The sequence below is a fragment of the Somniosus microcephalus genome, chromosome 4 (assembly GCF_052327205.1).
Source record: "Somniosus microcephalus isolate GS21.2 chromosome 4, FLI_Smic_1.0, whole genome shotgun sequence".
Classification (NCBI taxonomy): domain Eukaryota; kingdom Metazoa; phylum Chordata; class Chondrichthyes; order Squaliformes; family Somniosidae; genus Somniosus; species Somniosus microcephalus.
Window position 1 is genome coordinate 21977711 of NC_140990.1, and position 19958 is coordinate 21997668.

A 19958-nucleotide genomic window follows, 5' to 3' on the forward strand; every position below is an offset into this window, starting at 1 on the left:
GAGGAACTGAATGAAATCAATATTTGTAGGGAAATGGTGTTAGGGAAATTGATGGGATTGAATGCCGATAAATCCCCAGGGCCTGATAAGCTAAGGTACTTAAGGAAGTGGCCCTAGAAATATCAAATGTTTTGCTGGTCATCTTCCAAAATTCTATAGACTCGAACAGTTCCCATGGATTGGAGGATAGCTAATGTAACCCCACTGTTAGATCAAGGTAATTTCAGTGGACCACACTGATCTGAGGTCAACACACTAAAATAAAAGTTTGCGAGTCCGGTGGTAAGTTTTAAATAGTCGATTTATTGCATCACTTGATTTACACTGTTTGACTTCCTTTATCCGACTAACATCATATTCAAAATGGCTGGTTTTTATACAGCAGCAGATGTACCCGCCCCCTTTATTACCATTGGTTCAGCAGCCTGCATGCAGAGCAATGGTTGGTTCAACTACATCACACTGATTGGATCTCTGGCACATCAATCATTCCTTTGTTCTCTGTTTAAGCTAAATCAGCACTTTCAGTATTACGCTTAGATCAGCATTTTCAAAGTTAAGCTTAGATCAGCATTTTCATTGTTCTCAGTTTTTAAGTCAGCCGATGTGACATTACCAGCTGTGATTGGATCTGATACATCACACCATCCTTTGACACGTGGTCAGCTTAAGCATAATCAGATTTCTATAAATCATTAATCATATTAAAATCTATGTTATTAATATAATATATATATTCCCTAACACTCCCCCCTTTTGATTCTTTCAAAAATTGAATCATAAAAATAGTCAGATTAAAAATATAATCAATCATCGCTATGTTTTGCCACTGTCCAGATCAGTGGCTCTGTACAAATTTACATCAACCAGGATTTTACGTGGCCACAGTAAAAACCTGGTTTTAATAAGTTAATTGATTTCATGATCTTAAATTAATTCGTGCATCTTAAAAAGTGGGAGGAGCTCCCCTCAGCTTATGGCTTTGAAAAATACATTCAGGTAAAAAGGTAGAAAAATTATAAAAAGTAGAAAAGGTACAAACCGATCTAGCAGCTAAATATAACATGCCCCTTTAAGATGTACAAATGGTCTGCAGCGACCTGCAAGGTGTCATGCCCGCGGGGCAGCAGCCGCCTGGTGGCAAGCACATTTAATCAACAGAAACACACAATTTGATCCCCATCCTATCTTTCTGAGGAATGTTTTGACAAGTTTCTTCAAGGGCATTTTATGGCTTCGTGGCTCCTTGTTATCTAGCAGGTGCTATCCTCCCTGTTTCCTTGCATTTTACCATTCCCTTATCATTTCTATTTGTCTTTTGATGCTTGATATTCGACCTTGCTGGCATTTATGCTATCTTTTTCCGCTTGCCTGTTGTCAGTCCCTGGTCTAAGAATTAAAACCCATCTTTGAATCTAACAGCTATTTCTTACAATTCCCTTCTTTGAGAAGGAAATATCCTTATTGACTTCTCACAATCGGCTCTTGACTAATCTAGCTAGCTCTTATTGCTCTCTCAACTTGGGCGTTAGTTAGTAGGGAGTCTTGAAGATTTCTCCCTTCCTTACAGTCCATTCTTTTGAGGGGGAGGAGCAACCTCTGACCCCTTACTCAAATTCAATTCACTGTTCCGGTGTTCCAATTCTGCCCCGCCTGGGGTCTCCTCTGTTTCTTCTATCTTTCCTGATGTTACCCCGCCTGGGGTCTCCTCTACATTACTTCGGATCTTCTCTTTCGGTGTGCTCAATTAATTTGTTAGTGCTTGTCAGTCATGGGCATGAGTACCCAATTGGCTTATGTATCAAAGTCTTACTACACATGTTACATATATCAAATACACTATCATTACAAGTTGGATAGCTACCAGAGCATGTGAAATAATACGAACCTAAGGGTGTGCTGATGTATTAAGTCCAATATCCCACCAATGTGAGTTGTCCCCTATGCTGTCAATTTCAATATCTATTCTCGAGTTGTCTTACTCCAAAACATAAAAATGCTTTAGGGAGGAGTTCAGTCGCATCATGAGCTCACTGAAACCCACAAACAACAGGGGAATGTCGTATCCGAATTGTGCCACATAATTGTGTAGCTCATACTTAAAAACGTGTTGGTTGATGGGACAGGTCCTGTTAGACCCGTAAAGCATGGTAATTGCAGTAGCAGCGACACAGGAGGCACCACTAAAACCACCTCATACTGGATTCATACTGGTTTTTCCCACACTCTGTTACCTACAAAACACAATTATTACAGTCACAGTTAAATTCAGTCTTACAATCATTTCAAGTGACATTACAGTTTAACATCTAATCAACAAATCATGGATTTAAAAGATCCTCCAGATCTCTTTTACTCATATCCATCTTGTGGATAATTCTTACTAAACATGATTTCTCCTTGGCCCTCAATTGTCCCAATCCAGATTCCATGTAACTCTCCACTTCAACTTCAATTTCAATCCCTCTAACAGGTACCAGTGTGTTTAACTCTATTCTGATTGTTTCATCAATTAGATAGTTTCTCGATGGAGTATGTGTCAATGCTTTAAAAGTTGTCTCGCTCTCCTGAGCCACATTAACCATTTCATGTTTTGCTGTTGTCAAGTAACTGAGCATGTCTGAGACCCGTTCTTCAGTGTAAATTCACCATACATTCCTGGATGGTAATTACCTCATACGTAACAAATCACATTTGCACACTCATACCGGTATCTCAGTATCATGCCACCCATGCCATCCGATACAAGCCTTTCTCAGGCTTTCAGGTATCTTATCGAAAGATTGTAGTCGTCTAATGGCTGAATACTTCTTCAAGGTCTTACTTGCTGCTATTTAAGCTTTGACCTGAGCTCTTGGCCCTCTGCCTGTAATCTGGCCACTTCAGCCTGCTTGATTTCAAGCTGATTTTTAGCAGTAACTAGCTCTACATTAATCTCTTCCATTTCTTTCTCCTGAAGTGCTCTTTCCTGTAGTTGTGCTTTCACTAATGCGGTTTTCTCAGCTATTAGGCTCTCTAAAAGCATAATCTGTTGCTTAAAGGTATTCTCAAGATTCAACTTTTCTTTTTCCACGGTCTCTATTGTTGCCTGACTTTTCTCAATGTTTTCCGAAAACTGCTTTAACCTGTCAACTTTTTCAAGTAAAGCATCTTCCTTCTCCGCTAGAAGGGAGGCAAGAGAATTTTCATTCTGCTTTGACTTCATTAATTTATTCTCCAAGTCTGAAACCAGTTCTTCCTTGGTCTGGCAATCTACCTGGAGATTTAGTAAGCGGCCGTTCAAATTATTTTCTTCTTCTTTCAGATCATCGAGTTCAGACTGATTTTTTTTTTCAGTTTTGTTTCTGCTCTTTTAAACTGCCTGAGAGCATTTTGCAAGTTCTCATTCAGTAGTGTAATTCTCCTGTTTCAATCTTACACTCTCAATCACTTTCCTTTAATTACATGTGGGATATGTGCATTCCGTCCTTCACTACCCCAATATTCTGTATTCGGTACATCTCTCGTCCTTGGGCTTGGGGTGCCATTACGGTATTACCAATACCAACCCTAGGAGCCCATTCAGCAGTGCCTTGGGCTTGGGGTGCCATTACGGTATTACCAATACCAACCCTAGGAGCCCATTCAGTAGTGTAATTACAGCTCTCGTCCTTGGGCTTGGGGTGCCATTACGGTATTACCAATACCAACCCTAGGAGCCCATTCAGTAGTGTAATTACAGCTCTCGTCCTTGGGCTTGGGGTGCCATTACGGTATTACCAATACCAACCCTAGGAGCCCATTCAGTAGTGCCTTGGGCTTGGGGTGCCATTACGGTATTACCAATACCAACCCTAGGAGCCCATTCAGCAGTGCCTTGGGCTTGGGGTGCCATTACGGTATTACCAATACCAACCCTAGGAGCCCATTCAGCAGTGCCTTGGGCTTGGGGTGCCATTACGGTATTACCAATACCAACCCTAGGAGCCCATTCAGTAGTGTAATTACACCTCTCGTCCTTGGGCTTGGGGTGCCATTACGGTATTACCAATACCAACCCTAGGAGCCCATTCAGTAGTGCCTTGGGCTTGGGGTGCCATTACGGTATTACCAATACCAACCCTAGGAGCCCATTCAGTAGTGTCTTGGGCTTGGGGTGCCATTACGGTATTACCAATACCAACCCTAGGAGCCCATTCAGTAGTGTAATTACACCTCTCATCCTTGGGCTTGGGGTGCCATTACGGTATTACCAATACCAACCCTAGGAGCCCATTCAGTAGTGTCTTGGGCTTGGGGTGCCATTACGGTATTACCAATACCAACCCTAGGAGCCCATTCAGTAGTGTAATTACACCTCTCATCCTTGGGCTTGGGGTGCCATTACGGTATTACCAATACCAACCCTAGGAGCCCATTCAGTAGTGCCTTGTTTTAACACTTGAGTTAGGAGGTGTTGGTATAATTGTTGAGTTTTCTTAGAACACCACATAGGTAAAGCCGTATCGGTTAAATCTAGCACTACCAGTACAAGTTCATGTTGCACATTATCATACAATTAGTTTACAAGATAACTTCCATTTATCAAATCATAATTTTCCTTCTATCACTGTGGGGAAATATTAACTTAAGAAACTTAAATTTAATAATGTCCCATATCTTTAAATTTCATACTAAAGTTGTTGCTTGGTGAACTTAAACAGCTGTCAGTGGAAAGGATTAACTCCTTTGCAGGTTTTTAAGAAGGTGGAGTAAAACATTATCAGGCGTAATTGCGTCACTTCACGTAAATTTTAAAAAAACTTTCCTGATCGAAAAAGACAGTTGTGTTTTCACACTTAGACGAACAGAATAGATAAAACAAAACAAAATAGCACATTCTTGCAGAAAACAGTAAATTACGTCATATTTCTTATTGTCCTTTCTTCAAATGTCTTTCCAAAATACTGTAAAAACATAACTGGAGAAAAATTAGTTTTTCACATTTAAACAAATCAAATCAAACTGCTTTAGAAGATTTCACCATAGCAATCGCGACTCCAAGGTTAAATCTTAGACTGAAACTTAATGTAACATTGTACAGTTTGCACTGCAAGTACAAAAATCTATTGCAATCTTTTGTTAAGCAAACTTTTTGTTGCTCTTCTCAGTTTTTACACACCAGCTTAACTTAAATTATTTCAAAGGTTTTTTTTCAATTCTTGGGGCACAATCTTATTCGCACATTCTTAAAACTTCCAAAATCCAAGACAAGACAAAAGATTTAAACGCTTTTAACAGAGAAGTGGGTGGAGCTAAAACACACATAACAGAATCTTTCTTTTAAAGAACATCTAATCAGACAAAAGAAATACTGTAACTTCTTAAACATTCATAGTCATTTTTCAAGGTTCCTTTCACTCAGCAAATCTTGTGTTTTATTTGTCTCAGCACAGATGTTAATAACTTCCATGTCAGTAAAACTTTGGCGTCTCAGCATTTCCTGGCTTTCCAAATCCCGTTTTTTTTCCTTCCTTTGCTGAGTTTTCAGATTGGTTAGCCTGCAAATTAGATCTTTTTCCTTCTTTATCTCTCCTGTGTTCAGCCCCGAGTGTTCCAACCAGTTAGTTTTAAATCGCTTGTCGTACTCTAACACTTCCTCCGTCCCTTTCTGTTGACAGGCTATGATCTTTCCCCAATCCGTTTTTGCAGGGCTAAACACTTGTAACCACTGTTGGATCGCATCCCATCCGGCATCTAATTCTTGCTCATCATTTCCCAGGCCAGTCTTTACTTTGCTGTGTAACTTATTTCCCTCTCTCCTGGGTATCATTACAATCAGAATTTGGACTCCATCCCACGGGTGGAGTTGGTACTTCGCCCTTTCTTCCCCATCTTCTTTCTTCTCATACTCCTTTTCTACTCTTTTCCTTTTCTGTCTCAACGGGGCCAAATGGGGTCCTGTTTTCTCTTCTTCACTTTCACTGACATTACTAGAGGATCCCGATTCAGTCTCTTGACCTGCTTCTTGTCTTTGTCTCCCACGACCTTCCTCCTTTATTTCATTTAGATCTGGGTAACCCTTCCAGGTCCTGACACATTTTCCCTTTTCTTCGACTACCGGGACTATCGGTTGTTTATCCAATTGTTTTTTACAGTCCTTAACTTCCTCTTTAAGTTTTTTAACTTCCACTTCTGACTTTTCAAGCTCATTTGTTTTCTTTTTCAATTGTTCATAAATCACATCTTTCTGCTCTTTTACATTGGTCAAGTCGTGATCATGTTGGGAGTTTGTCTTAATCTCATTTCGCCGTCGGATCTGACTCATAACTGCCATGGACCATCTGATCCATCTTTTATCTTTCATACGGTTCGTTTTTCCCCAGACCCTTTTTATGTCATCCAAAGACCACTGTTCAGAGGAGGTACCGTACTTTTGTTCAATTTCGAACCAGGTTTTAGGTAAGTCAAACTGTAATTCTATATAGTCATATACAACTGCTGGAGAATTTCGTCTTCTGAAATCTCAGGTGGGGCACGCCCACCTTTAATAGTTGTAGGTTTATCGAGTGGTGCCATAATATCGATTTCTTTACTTGGGGGTCTCGAGTCGTAGGCTTTCCAGCCGAGTCAGTAAGTTAGAGCTCTATATTGGACCTCGAGCCATCTTACCACCCGGAGGGTTCGCTACCCAGGAGGTTTGCGGAGTTGCGTGGTGGGGAGATGACTAGACAACCAACCGAGGACTTTTATAACGAGGAGTCCTTACCTCCGATATAGGTCTGGTGTCTCAGATCCAATCTCTTCCCTCAGCGACCCTGCTCGCAGCGCCAAATTGTTAGATCAAGGTAATTTCATTGGACCACACTGATCTGAGGTCAACACACTAAAATAAAAGTTTGCGAGTCCGGTGGTAAGTTTTAAATAGTCGATTTATTGCATCACTTGATTTACACTGTTTGACTTCCTTTATCCGACTAACATCATATTCAAAATGGCTGGTTTTTATACAGCAGCAGATGTACCCGCCCCCTTTATTACCATTGGTTCAGCAGCCTGCATGCAGAGCAATGGTTGGTTCAACTACATCACACTGATTGGATCTCTGGCACATCAATCATTCCTTTGTTCTCTGTTTAAGCTAAATCAGCACTTTCAGTATTACGCTTAGATCAGCATTTTCAAAGTTAAGCTTAGATCAGCATTTTCATTGTTCTCAGTTTTTAAGTCAGCCGATGTGACATTACCAGCTGTGATTGGATCTGATACATCACACCATCCTTTGACACGTGGTCAGCTTAAGCATAATCAGATTCTATAAATCATTAGTTTAATCATATTAAAATCTATGTTATTAATATAATATATATATTCCCTAACACCCACTACTTAAAAAAGGCGGTAGAGAGAAAACGGGGAATTATAGACCAGTAAGTCTGACATCGGTAGTGGGGAAAATGCTAGAGTCCATCATAAAAGATGTAATAGCAGAGCACTTGGAAAACAGTGACATGATCGGACAAAGTCAACATGGATTAACAAAAGGTAAATTATGCTTGACTAATCTACTGGAATTTTTTGAAGATGTAACTGGTAGAATAGATAAGGGAGAACCAGTGGATGTGGTGTATTTGGGCTTTCGATAATGTCCCGCATAAGAGATTAGCGTGCAAACTTAAAGCACACGGGATTGGGGGTAAGGTACTGTCTTGGATAGAGAACTGGTTGGCAGACAGAAAGCAAAGCGTTAGAATAAACGGGTCTTTTTCCGAGTGGCAGGCAGTGACTAGTGGGGTACCGCAGGGATCGGTGCTAGGACCCCAGCTATTCACAATATATATAAATGATCTAGACGAGTGAACTAGATGTAATATCTCCAAGTTTGCAGACGACACAAAGCTGGGTGGGTGTGTGTGCTGTGAGGAGGATGCAGAGAAACTCCAGTATGATTTGGACAGGTTTAGTGATTGGGCAGATGCATGACAAATGCAGTAAAATGTGGATAAATGCGAGGTTATCCACTTTGGTGGCAAAAACAGGAAGACAGATTATTATCTGAACGGCAATAGATTGGGAAAAGGGGAAGTGTAACGAGACCTGGGTGTCCTTGTGCACCAGTCGCTGAAGGTAAGCATGCAGGTGCAGCAGGTGGTTAAGAAGGGAAATGGCATGTTGGCCTTCATAGTGAGAGGATTCGAGTACAGGAGCAAGGATGTCTTGCTGCAGTTCTACAAGGCCTTGGTGAGACCACACCTTGAGTATTGTGTGCAGTTTTGGCCACCTTATCTGAGGAAGGATGTTCTTGCCATGGAGGGAGTGCAGCGAAGATTCACCAGACTGATACCTGGGATGGCAGGAATGACATGAGGAGAGATTGGGTCGATTAGGCTTATATTCGCTAGAGTTTAGAAGAATGAGAGAGGATCTCATCGAAACTTATAAAATTCTAACAGGACTAGACGGACTAGATGCAGGAAGGATGTTCCCGATGGCGGGGGAGTCCAGAACCAGGGATCACAGTCTAAGGATAAGGGGTAAGCCATTTAGGACAGAGATGAGGAGGAATTTCTTCACCCAGAGAGTGGTGAACCTGTGGAATTCTCTACCACAGAAGGCAGTTGAGGCCAATTCATTAAATATTTTCAAGAAGGAGTTAGATATATTTCTTAAGGCTAAAGGGATAAGGGGAGAAAGCAGGGACAGGGTACTGAATTTGGATGACCAGCCATGATCTCATTAAATGGCAGAGCAGGCTTGAGGGGCCGAATGGCCTACTCCTGCTCATGTCTTCTATGTTTCTATGATACCAATCTCCTCCTGTCTGATATAAACCAATCCCACAGTCACTGACACCAATCTCCTCATGTCTGATATAAAACCCCACAGTCACTGACACCAATCTCCTGTCTGATATAAATCAACCCCAGTCTCTGACATCAATCTCCTCCTGTCTGATATAAATCAACCCCACAGTCACTGACACCAATCTCCTCCTGTCTGATATAAATCAACCCCAGTCACTGACATCAATCTCCTCCTGTCTGATATAAATCAACCCCAGTCACTGACATCAATCTCCTCCTGTCTGATATAAATCAACCCCAGTCACTGACATCAATCTCCTCCTGTCTGATATGAACCAGCCCCTCGGTCACTGACACCAATCTCCTCCTGTCTGATATAAAACAACCCCACAGTCACTGACACCAATCTCCTCCTGTCTGATATAAACCAACCCTCCAGTCACTGACACCAATCTCCAGTGTATGTCAGACTGAAGTTGTTTACAATCCCGATGAGCTTTTACGCTATTCCTAGTTGAGTTCGAGATCTCCAATGAAACACTCCACACACCTTACTACCCCTGAGCACGGGCTTTATTTTTAATATGTCAATTCTGCAAAAATACAACTCTTGTAATAAATGAGTGCTAAAGATTCATATGGGAGTTTCTGCAAAGGAATACTTATTGTAATATTCATATAATATTATAGTTATATATAGCAAGACCAATAATCTAACAAGCTGTGTCCATGAACTCAGACTTTGATAATTGCCAAGCCTGGGAGGCACGAAAGGATGTTCGACTCTTTTAAAATCCCAATTAGAATGACATTGTCATCAATCGATGTCAAATTACCGAGAGCCCCCCCCCCCCTTTTTAAAGGGGCACAAACAATCAACTCCAAATGATAATTAAATCGCATGCGGTTTATTTCATCTTAAAAGGGATAATTAGTGCCTGTTCTGTCTGAGGTGATTACAAGCTAATAGTTCACTAGACACGGGTCTTTAATACAAAGTCCACAATATTAAACATACATGTAAACAAAACAAAGCAAGACTTTACTTTTATGATAACTATTTCATATTAAATCTGATCTTCTTCCAGTCCACTCCTGGAGGCCCCACTCCCTGAGCCTACAACCTTCAGCAGGGTCAGTGCTGGAGTTCCCCAGCAGGAGTGATCCCAGAGTAACTGTCAGGATCACATCCCCGTGGATGTTCCGGGTTGTGTATTTTTAGTTATCCTGGTGTCTAACACGCACACATCAATAAAACCGGCAATTCCTGGAAACACGCTGCAGGTCCTTCTTTATCTGGAGATCAAATGTCTGTTGTATAATTGTACCAGCAGTTAACAGGCTCCTGTGAACTCCTCCCTCTGCTATTTTAATGCAGACTTTAAACAATTTATATTTTAAATGGGTTTATGTTAAATGAGTTAATGTCTGCCTTAAAATGGTAGACCCAGGACTGCCACACAAACACGTTAAAGCTTCGTAGAATAATTACCTGTGATTTTTAGACTGGAAACTTAAACCTGTTTCACTTTCAGTCAGGAGCAGATCGCAGTTTGACACCAATCTCTGATTTGACAGCACGTTTCCAGCATTCACCGTTGTTTTTCCTGACTCTAAACACAGTTGTAAAGGAGCCTTCTGTTCCGTGCCTAGGAGCTCTGAACCATGGAACAGAGCAGCTGGGACACATTTCTTACACGCCTCAGGATTAACTCACACGGGGACTTTGCTGTCAGTGAAGAGAGACGACAAAGACCAAAGTGCCATTTGCCCCTCTCAGTGTGGCCCTGAAGGACTGTGTCCAGGCTGAAGTTCTGTTCCCGCCGTACGATCCTCCCCCCAGATTGTCCTTTCTGAGCTCCAGCCAGGTGATGCTGAACACTCAGGTGGGAAAGATGAAAATCTACAACAATGTGTTTAAAGCAAAGCTGATTCATTTCACATATATCCAGAATATTAATCTCCAGCCCAGTTATAGGGGTTATTAAAATTAGCAGAAACCCCAAGAATGTTAGAAACATGGTTCAGTCCTGAATGCAATTAACAGCAAAATCCAACACCTGTAGTCACGTATGAACTCGCTGGTGTCTCAGCAGGTGGAATGGCCGAATAAATCCCTTCGCGCACACGGAGCAGGTGAACGGTCTCTCCCCAGTGTGAGTGCCTTGGTGTGTCTGCAGATCCCTTGTGCTTTTAAAACACTTCTCAAAGTCAGAGCATTTAAAAGGTTTCTTATCAGTGTGAACTCGCTGGTGTCTCAGCAGGTTGGATGACTGAGTGAATCCCTTCCCACACACGGAGCAGGTGAACGGCCTCTCCCCAGTGTGAAGACGCTGCTGAGTCAGCCGGTTGCATAACTGAGCGAATCCCTTCTCACACACGGAGCAGGTGAACGGCCTCTTCCCCAGTGTGATTGCGTCGATGAGTTTCCAGCTGGGATGGGGCATTGAATCCCTTCCCACAGTCCCCACATTTCCACGGTTTCTCTGTGGTGCGGGTCTCCTTGTGTTTCTCCAGGTTGGACGATCAGTTGAAGGCTCGTCCACACACACACAACACGTGTACGGTTTCTTTCCGCTGTGAATGGTGCGATGTTTTTTCAGGCTGTGTAACTGGTTAAAGCTCTTTCCACAGTCAGTGCACTGGAACACTCTCACTCGGGTGTGTGTGTCTCGGTGCTTTTCCAGTCACACTGATGTTTGAAATCTTTTCCCACAGACAGAACAGACAAACATTTCTCCTTCCACATTCAAAGGCCGATGATATTCAGGTCCTGATGAATCGAGTGACTCTGTCAGATCTTGACATGATGTTTCGTTTCAGTTTCCTGTCTGCAAATCACAGAATCACAGAAACCCCACAGTGCAGATAGAGGCCATTTCGGCCCATCGAGCCTGCACTGACACATATCCCACCCGATCCCCGTAACCCCTACACCGACACATATCCCACCCTATCCCCGTAACCCCACGTATTTAATCCCCCTAACACTAAGGGTTAATTTATCATAGCCAATCAACCTAACCCGCACATCTTTGGACCGTGGGAGGAAACCCACGCAAACACGGGGAGAATGTGCAAACTCCACACAGACAGTCACCCGAGGCCGGATTTGAACCCGGGTCCCTGGCGCTGTGAGGCAACAGTGCTAACCACTATGCCACCGTGCTGCCCACCGTGAATCCTCCCCTTCTAATACCCTGTAAAAGTTTACAAAAGTTACAACTGTAAGCACAGGATAGAAATTTAGAACAGACAATTCTAGTTTCTATTGAACATTCCACGGATGTTGCCTGGCCTGAGTTTTTCCAGCATTTTCTGTTATCTAGGATTTCCAGCATCCGCAGTATTTTGCTGTCGAACATTCTTTCCTCTCTTGTTCCCCCAAAGCTGTAAATCCCCGTCCCACACACTCTCCCTCCTCCCTGTGCTGAAATCCAAACCCATCGCACCATCTCCAACATTTCTTTCCTCCACTCCCAGTTTTCCCCCTCTCTCTACTCTGGTTGGGTTCAGTTCTACACCCGCTGTGTGCAGAGTGAGAATAAAATCAATGAGCTGCTGATTTTCTCTGCTGGTCACTGGGCCTTTTTGGATGGACCAATAGGGTGAGACTGGGTTGCCCCAGCGTCACCAAACAAGAATCAGCCCAACAAAGGCTCCCTTTCAGGGGCCACTAATATGGGAGAAACATGTGGACCAATCAAACTGACAGAGATCCTGAAGCCCCGCCCACTCCTTGTTCCTGCACAAAGTACCGCGCATGCGCCGTGAGACCCGCCCTGTCCAAGATGGCGGCCGCTGACCCGGCGGTCACTGAACGGGTCTGTAACCGGGGAAACATGGGGCCTATGGCTCTTATTCGGGGCCTCAGGCCTACACCAGGTTTTTATAAATCTTTTAAACTCACCCGTGGGTCCAATCTAGCCCCTGCTCCCACAATTTCCATCTGGCTCCCGTCCGTTGACCCACCTGTTCCGCTCAATCCATCGCCACCGCTCGCACTGTGCATGCTCAGAGCACACCCAATTACTGCGCCGCCGCACTGGGCGCCTGTTGTCATTGATAGGGCACTTTACCCCGCCCGGGGGATTCTAGGTTAATGCAGTGCCATTGAAAGCCCCGATTGGGGAACAGATTTTTTTCTCACATCGAAGTTTTGGGCCGGAGGGGGCAATAACAAAAATGAATGAATAAATAATTTTCAAAAATCAGTGTCCGGACCTGCAGTATGGACAATCTACAAGTTGGCTAACATCAGGCTGTTTAGATTTAAGGGCCGGTGAGCAGAATGGACGCAAATTCCGCTACAAAAAAATAAATCGGTGGGTAGAAGTTACGGGAAGTTTCTCGGAGTGGCAGAAAGTGAGAAGTGTTGTCCTGCAGGGATCCTTGCTAGGAACACTGTTGTTGACCATCATCAGGGGTTGAGCACCACGATGGAACATTAGAGAGGTGAAACAAAGTGCACAGAGAATTGGGAGAGAGAAATATCAGTAGAATAAAGAATCGTTCAGAAATAGGAAGGATCAGACAGGCCAAATGCGAGGCAGTCTAAGATGGAGTTGGAGTGCATGTGTGTAAATGCACGGGATGTGGTAAATAACATTGGTGAACTGCAGGCAAAAGCAGCCACATGGGACTCTGATAAAGTGGCAAGGACACAGACCTGGCTCAAACAAGGGGAGGATTGGGAACTCAATATTCCTAGCTACCAGGTATTCAGGGAAGGAAAATGGGGTGGCAGTATTGATCAAATAAAGTATTATAGCTCTGGAGAGGGATGATGTATGTGAGAGGTCCAAAACAATCTATTTGTTTAGATTTAAGGAACAATAGCGGGACCATTATGCTACTGGGTATATACTATAGGCTATCATATAGTGGGAAGGAGATAGAGAAGCAAATTTGCAGGCAAATTACAGAAAGATGCAGGAACTACAGTGTAGTGATAATGGGGGCTTTCAATTATCCGAATATAGACTGATAGTAACATTGTAAAGGTCACTGAGGGGGAGAAATTCCTGAAATAGTAAAACGGTTGTCAAAGGAAGGGTTGGGGCAGTTAAGGACCAAATAGGAGATATTCTTGTGGAGGCAGAGGTCATGGTTGAGGTTCTAAATTAGTACGTTGCATCTGTCTTCACTAAAGAAGAAGACGCTGCCAATGTAGCAGTAAAAGGAGGTAGTAGCGATATTGGCCCAGTAATTCCTGTCGTGGGCTTGCCGCGCGTGCAAGCCCCCGATGTGCACTTACCCGGCGCGCCGACATCTGAAACCTGGCCCGCAGTGGATTTCCTGTAAGTGGCCCGGTTCTGATCTCGGCGCGCTGCGCGAACCTGACCCAGCGGCGTAGTTAGTGCGATGTGCCGGCTGGGATCAGGTGAGCACTGTTCAGCCAATCAGGGGAGGGGAAACTTCATTCATAAGTTTGATAGTAAAGACTGTCAAACTCATGAAAAGTACTGCACCCCAAAACACTACTTAAACTTTAAATAAAATTTTAAAAAGCATCCCAATAATTAAATTAACTATGAATAACTTTAAAAAAAACTATTTTAAACAATTAATCAAATTTTTGAAAAAAATAAATTTTTTAAAAATAGGGTCTAAAACTAAACTTACCTTACTGTAGATTCTTTAAAAATAATAAACCTGTGGGAAAAAAAAAGTTCTAAATTGTACTAAAAGACCACTTACCTGTAAAACTAAGTACTTACGTGTGGTTTTTCAATGCGTAATAACCGGAGCCCTTTACACGTGCGCAAATCTGTAAAAATACAGGAAATCCAAGTCGCACGCGCTGCCCAATACCGCGCATGCGTTCAGCCTCTTAACCCCTTGGGTCAGAGGACAGGAAATGCCGGTTTTCAGCGCATGCGCTGTGCATGCTGAAAACCGGCAATTCCTCCTGGCACACGCGCGAGTACCCTGTCCGTACTCACGCGTTGTGACAGGAATTACTGGGCCAATAAAAATAGATAAAGAGGAGGCACTTAACGGGTTGGCAGGCCTCAAAGTAGAAAAGGCACCCAGATGGATGGGATGCATTCTAGGTTACTGAGGGCAGTAAGGGTTGAAATTAAGGAGGCTCTGGCCACAATCTCCCAATCCTCGTTCGATATGGAGGTGGTACCAGAGGACTGGAGGATTGCAAATATTACACAACTGTTTAAAAAGCGAGAGCTGGCTAAACCGGCCAACTACAGGCCAGTCAGTAAGGGAAACTATTAGAGACAATAATCCGGGACAAAATTGATTGGCATTTGGAAAATATGGGTTTATAAATGAAACTCAGCACGGATTTGTTAAAGTAAATTTTGTTTCACTAACTTGATTGAGTTCTTTGATGAAGTAATAGAGGGTTGATGAGGGTAGTGCAGTTGATTTTGTGTATTATTGGGAAACAAGAAAGACAATGTTAAACTTGAGGCATTGCTGGACCAGGAGCCAGTGTAGGTCGGCGAGCACAGGGGTGCTGGGTGAACAGGACTTGGTGCGAGTTAAAATGCAGCAGGAGAGTTTTGGATGAGCTGAAGTTGACAGAGGGTGAAGGAGGAGGCCAGCTGGGAGAGCATTGGTGTAGTGAAATCTGGAGGTGTCACAGGGAAGGACCAGGGTTTCAGCAGCTGATGGGCGGAGACAGGGGCAGAGACAGGCGGTTTTACCAAGGGTGAAGGAGGAGGCCAGCTGGGAGAGCAATGGTGTAGTGAAGTCTGGAAGTGACAAAGGCATGGACCAGGGTTTCAGCAGCTGATGTCAAGTCCCCACAGCGGGTGGAGAACTGAACCCAACCAGAACAGAGGGAGGGAGAAAACTGGGAGTGCAGGAAAGAAATGTTGGAGATGGTGCGATGGGTTTGGATTTCAGCACAGGGAGGAGGGAGAGTGTGTGGGATGGGGATTTACAGCTTTGGGGGAACAAGAGAGGAAAGAATGTTCCATAGAAACTAGAATTGTCTGTTCTGAATTTCTATCCTGCACTTACAGTGATGACTTTTGTAAACTCCTTTTACAGGGTATTTGAAGGCTGAAATTGCAGTCGGGAAACTCAAACCAAACATCACAACAAGATCTGACAGAGTCACTCGATTCATCAGGATCTGAATATCATTGGCCTTTGAATGTGGAAGGAGAAATGTTTGTCTGTTCTGTCTGTGGGAAAAGATTTCAAACATCAGTGTGACTGGAAAAGCACCGAGACACACACACCCGAGTGAGAGTGTTCCAGTGCACTGACTGTGGAAAGAGCTTTAACCAGTTACACAGCCTGAAAAAAACATCGCACCATTCACAGCGAGGAGAAACCGTACACGTGTTCTGTGTGTGGACGAGTCTTCAACTGATCGTCCAACCTGGAGAGACACAAGGACACCCGCACCACGGAGAAACCTAGGAAATGTGAGGACTGTGGAAGGGATTCAGTTCCCCGTCCCAGCTGAAAGCTCATCAATGCAGTCACACTGGGGAGAGGCCATTCACCTGTTCCATGTGTGAGAAGGGATTCACTTGGCCATGTCACCTGATAAGACACCAGAGAGTTCACACTGATGAGAAACCTTGTAAATGCTCTGTCTGTGAGAACAACTTTAAAAGCTCTGAGGGACTGATTAGACACCAGCGAGTTCACACTGATGTGAGACTATTCAGTTGCTCTCACTGCGAAAAAAGATTCAAGCACTCATCCAATCTCACTGAACACCAGCGTGTTCACACTGGGGAGAGGCCTTTTCAATGCTCTGTCTGTGGAATCAGCTTTAAAAGCACTGGTGAGCTGAGTAAACACCAGCGAGTTCACACTGACGAGAGACCTTTCAACTGCACTGACTGGAAACAGATTTAAATGTGTTGCAGATCTGATTAATCACCAGCGAGTTCAAACTGATGAGAGACCATTTAAATGCTCTGACTGTGGGAGCAGATTTAAACGCTCTCGGGGACTGATTAAACACCAGCAAGTTCACACTGACAAAAGACCTTTTCAATGCTCTGACTGTGGGAACAGATTTAAAAGTTCAGAGGGAGTGATTAAACACCAGCTCATTCACACTGATGAGAGACCGTTTCAATGCTCTGATTGTGGGAACAGCTTTAAACGTTCGGCAGAGCTGGTGAGACACCGGCAAGTTCACTCTGGGGAGAGACCTTTGAAATGCTTGGACTGCGGGAAAAGCTTGAAACGCTCTGTGAGTCTGATTAAACATCAGCGAGTACACACTGATGAGAGACCATTTTAATGCTCTCACTGTGGGAAGAGGTTCAGGCGCTCATCCAGCCTTATGGCTCACCAGCGAGTTCACACGAGGGGGAGGCCATTCATCTGCTCCGTGTGTGCGAAGGACTTCACTCAGTCATCCAACCTGCTGGCAGACCAGCGAGTTCATGTGTGACAGCAGGGTTTAGATTCTGCTGTTTTTTCTGCTGTTAATCACATCCAGGACTGAACCATGTTCACTCTGCTGGTGTTAATAACGCTTCTAACTAGGGTGGAATTTAATATTAAAAGAAAAGACTTACATTTACATAGCGCCTTTCACGACCACCGGATGTCCCAAAGTGCTTTACAGCCAATGAAATACTTTTTTTTTTAAAGTGTAGTTACTGTTGTAATGTAGGAAATGTGACAGCCAATTTGGGCACAGCAAACTCCCACAAACAGCAATGTGATAATGACCAGATAATCTGTTTTAGTGATGTTGATTCTGGATATATGCCAAATAAATCAGCTTTGTTTTAAACAGTGTGTCAATTCCTTGGTTTTTCCATGATAAGAGGAGACTAATGGATTTCCTGCTACCAATTGTTCAATTTTTGGGCCTTTTCTCCAGTCTTACTCTAGAATTTTTAAGTTGTCATAAATTTGGTTACCCTCATGGACAAGTCCCAGCTCCCCATCTCTTCCAGAGAGCCTCTCCTAGCCTTGCTAGCCTAAGTGTAAGATCCTAACCCGAATCATTAACGTAATCCCTAACCCCAACCCCTGACTGTATCACCCTAACCACTGTCCTCAAGTCCCTAAAGTGCCCGCTCGCAATAGTGATTGTGATGTCAACGGGGGTGCAGAGGTCAACGGCCAAGTTATTTTTGAATATATAACCTGCGACCTCTTCCACCTAGAAGGACAAGGGCAGCAGGCGCATGAGAACACCATCCCCTCCAAGTCACACACCATTCTGACTTGGAAATAAAGCGCTGTTCTTTCATTGTCGCTGGGTCAAAATCCTGCAACTCCCTCCCTAACAGCACTGTGGGAGTACCTTCACACACGGACTGCAGTGGTTCAAAAAGGCGGCTCACCACCCCCTTAAGGGCAATTAGGGATGGGCAATAAATGCTGGCCTTGCCAGTGACGCCCACATCCCATGAAAGAATAAAAAATGTTTTCCTCGCCTCACTTCCTGGTCCAATTGCGCCTCTTCTGTTCCTCAACCACTCCACTCACCCAAGACCCATAGTATTATTTAGAGGACAGGCCGCTGATATGCGTAAAATAGTTTCAATTATCAGGAATTTCTTCACATCCTCAATGGCGGCTGTTCGTACCTAGAATGCCGCGCGGTTGGGAATCCGCCCTATCTGAGTGACGGGGGCCTGGTGCGCAGGCGCAGTAGAGCCGGGTTCCTGGGCCGCCTGGAGGAAGATTGCGGTCAGGACAGAGCGGATGCGGTGGGAGAATAAACCACAAGGCCGGCTTTATAATAAAGGTAAGTCTCACAACACCAGGTTATAGTGTCGATATGCGCGATCTTCTTGGAGATCCTCTCCACTTTGAGCCGGCAGTTTGTGGTGTCGATAGTAGCCATGGTGTGGAGATGCCGGAGTTGGACTGGGGTGGACAAATGTAAGAAGTCACACAACACCAGGTTATAGAATCCTGAGGTTCAGTGCCCAGTACTGAACACACTTCTCCAGATGGGCTCTGACCCAGGCTCTGTACAACTGAAGCATCATTCCCCCCCTTTGTATTCCAGCCCCTCGAGATAAAGGACAACATTCCATCACCATTGTCATTACTTTCTGTATCTGTGCCCTGGCTTTTAGTGATTTGTGTACATCGACACCCAAATCCCTCTGCTCCTCCACAGTTCCCAGTCTCTCACACTCGGATTTATCTTTCTTACATCCCAAGTGGACGACCTCACATTTCCCCACATTGAGCTCCATCTGCCACAGTGTGGCCCACGCACCTAATCTGTCTCTGTCCCTTTGTAACTTCCTGCTCCCATCTACACATCTTATTGTGCCTCCTAATTTAACATCATCTGGAAACTTGAATATAAAACTTTCTATTCCTTCATCCAAGTCAATGGTGTATATGGTGAAAAGCTGAGGCTCCAGTCCAGATCCCCAGGGAACACCACTTTTCACATCCTGTCAATCAGAGTACATTCCCTTTATCCCAGTCTCTGTCTCCTTCTGCCCAACCAATTCCCAACCCATGTCACAAGGCGATTTTCAATTTTTTACGCTTTTATTTTTGATAATCACCTCTTGTGCTCAACCTTATTAAATGCCGTCTGGAAATCCATTTAGACAACATCCATAGACACTCCCATGTCTACCTTGTTAGACACCTCAAAAATTCTTCCAGGTTAGTCTGCTCCTATCTAATATGGTTCTACTACCGCCTCTAGTACTATCTTCTTCTCTAGTACTATCCAACACACTCACTCTTTTATGCACCTTATTCCTTTTCTACTCCTATAGAACAGATGAATGCGTGGCTAAAGAGTTGGTGCAGGAGGGAGGGTTTTAGTTTCCTGGATCACTGGGCCTGCTTCTGGGAAAGGTGGGACTTGTACAAGTCGGACGGGTTGCACCTGAACCAGAGCGGGACAAATATCCTTGCGGGGAGGTTTGCTAGCACTGCTGGGGGGGGTTTAAACTAACTTGGCAGGGGGATGGGATACAGAGGGGAGCTGAAATAGGGGGTGATGTGCTGCCAATTATAGAGAAAAAAACAAGTCAGCTTGGCAGACAGGGCAAATATACAAGGGCAAGGCTGGATGGCATCTATTTTAATGCAAGGAGTCTTGCAAATAAGCTGGATGAACTGAAGGTGTTGATAAACACATGGGAGTATGATATTGTTGCTATCACGGAGACATGGTTGAGGGAGGGGCAAGACTGGCAGCTCAATATTCCGGGGTACAGAATCTTCAGGCGAGACAGAGGGGGAGGTATAAGAGGAGGGGGT

At 44.0% G+C, this 19958-nt stretch overlaps 2 pseudogenes across 1 annotated transcript; one reads left to right on the plus strand and one right to left on the minus strand.

Annotated features, from left to right (window-relative positions):
- Positions 1-283: 283 nt before the first annotated feature.
- LOC147118404 (uncharacterized) lies at positions 284-12774 on the minus strand (annotated as a pseudogene). Its single transcript, XR_015077864.1, has 3 exons — positions 12673-12774; positions 6728-11264; positions 284-4939 (listed from the first exon to the last, which is right to left on the minus strand). The product of XR_015077864.1 is annotated as an uncharacterized LOC147118404 (transcript).
- A 2111-nt stretch (positions 12775-14885) lies between these two features.
- On the plus strand, positions 14886-17499 carry LOC147118405 (uncharacterized; annotated as a pseudogene).
- Positions 17500-19958: the final 2459 nt, after the last annotated feature.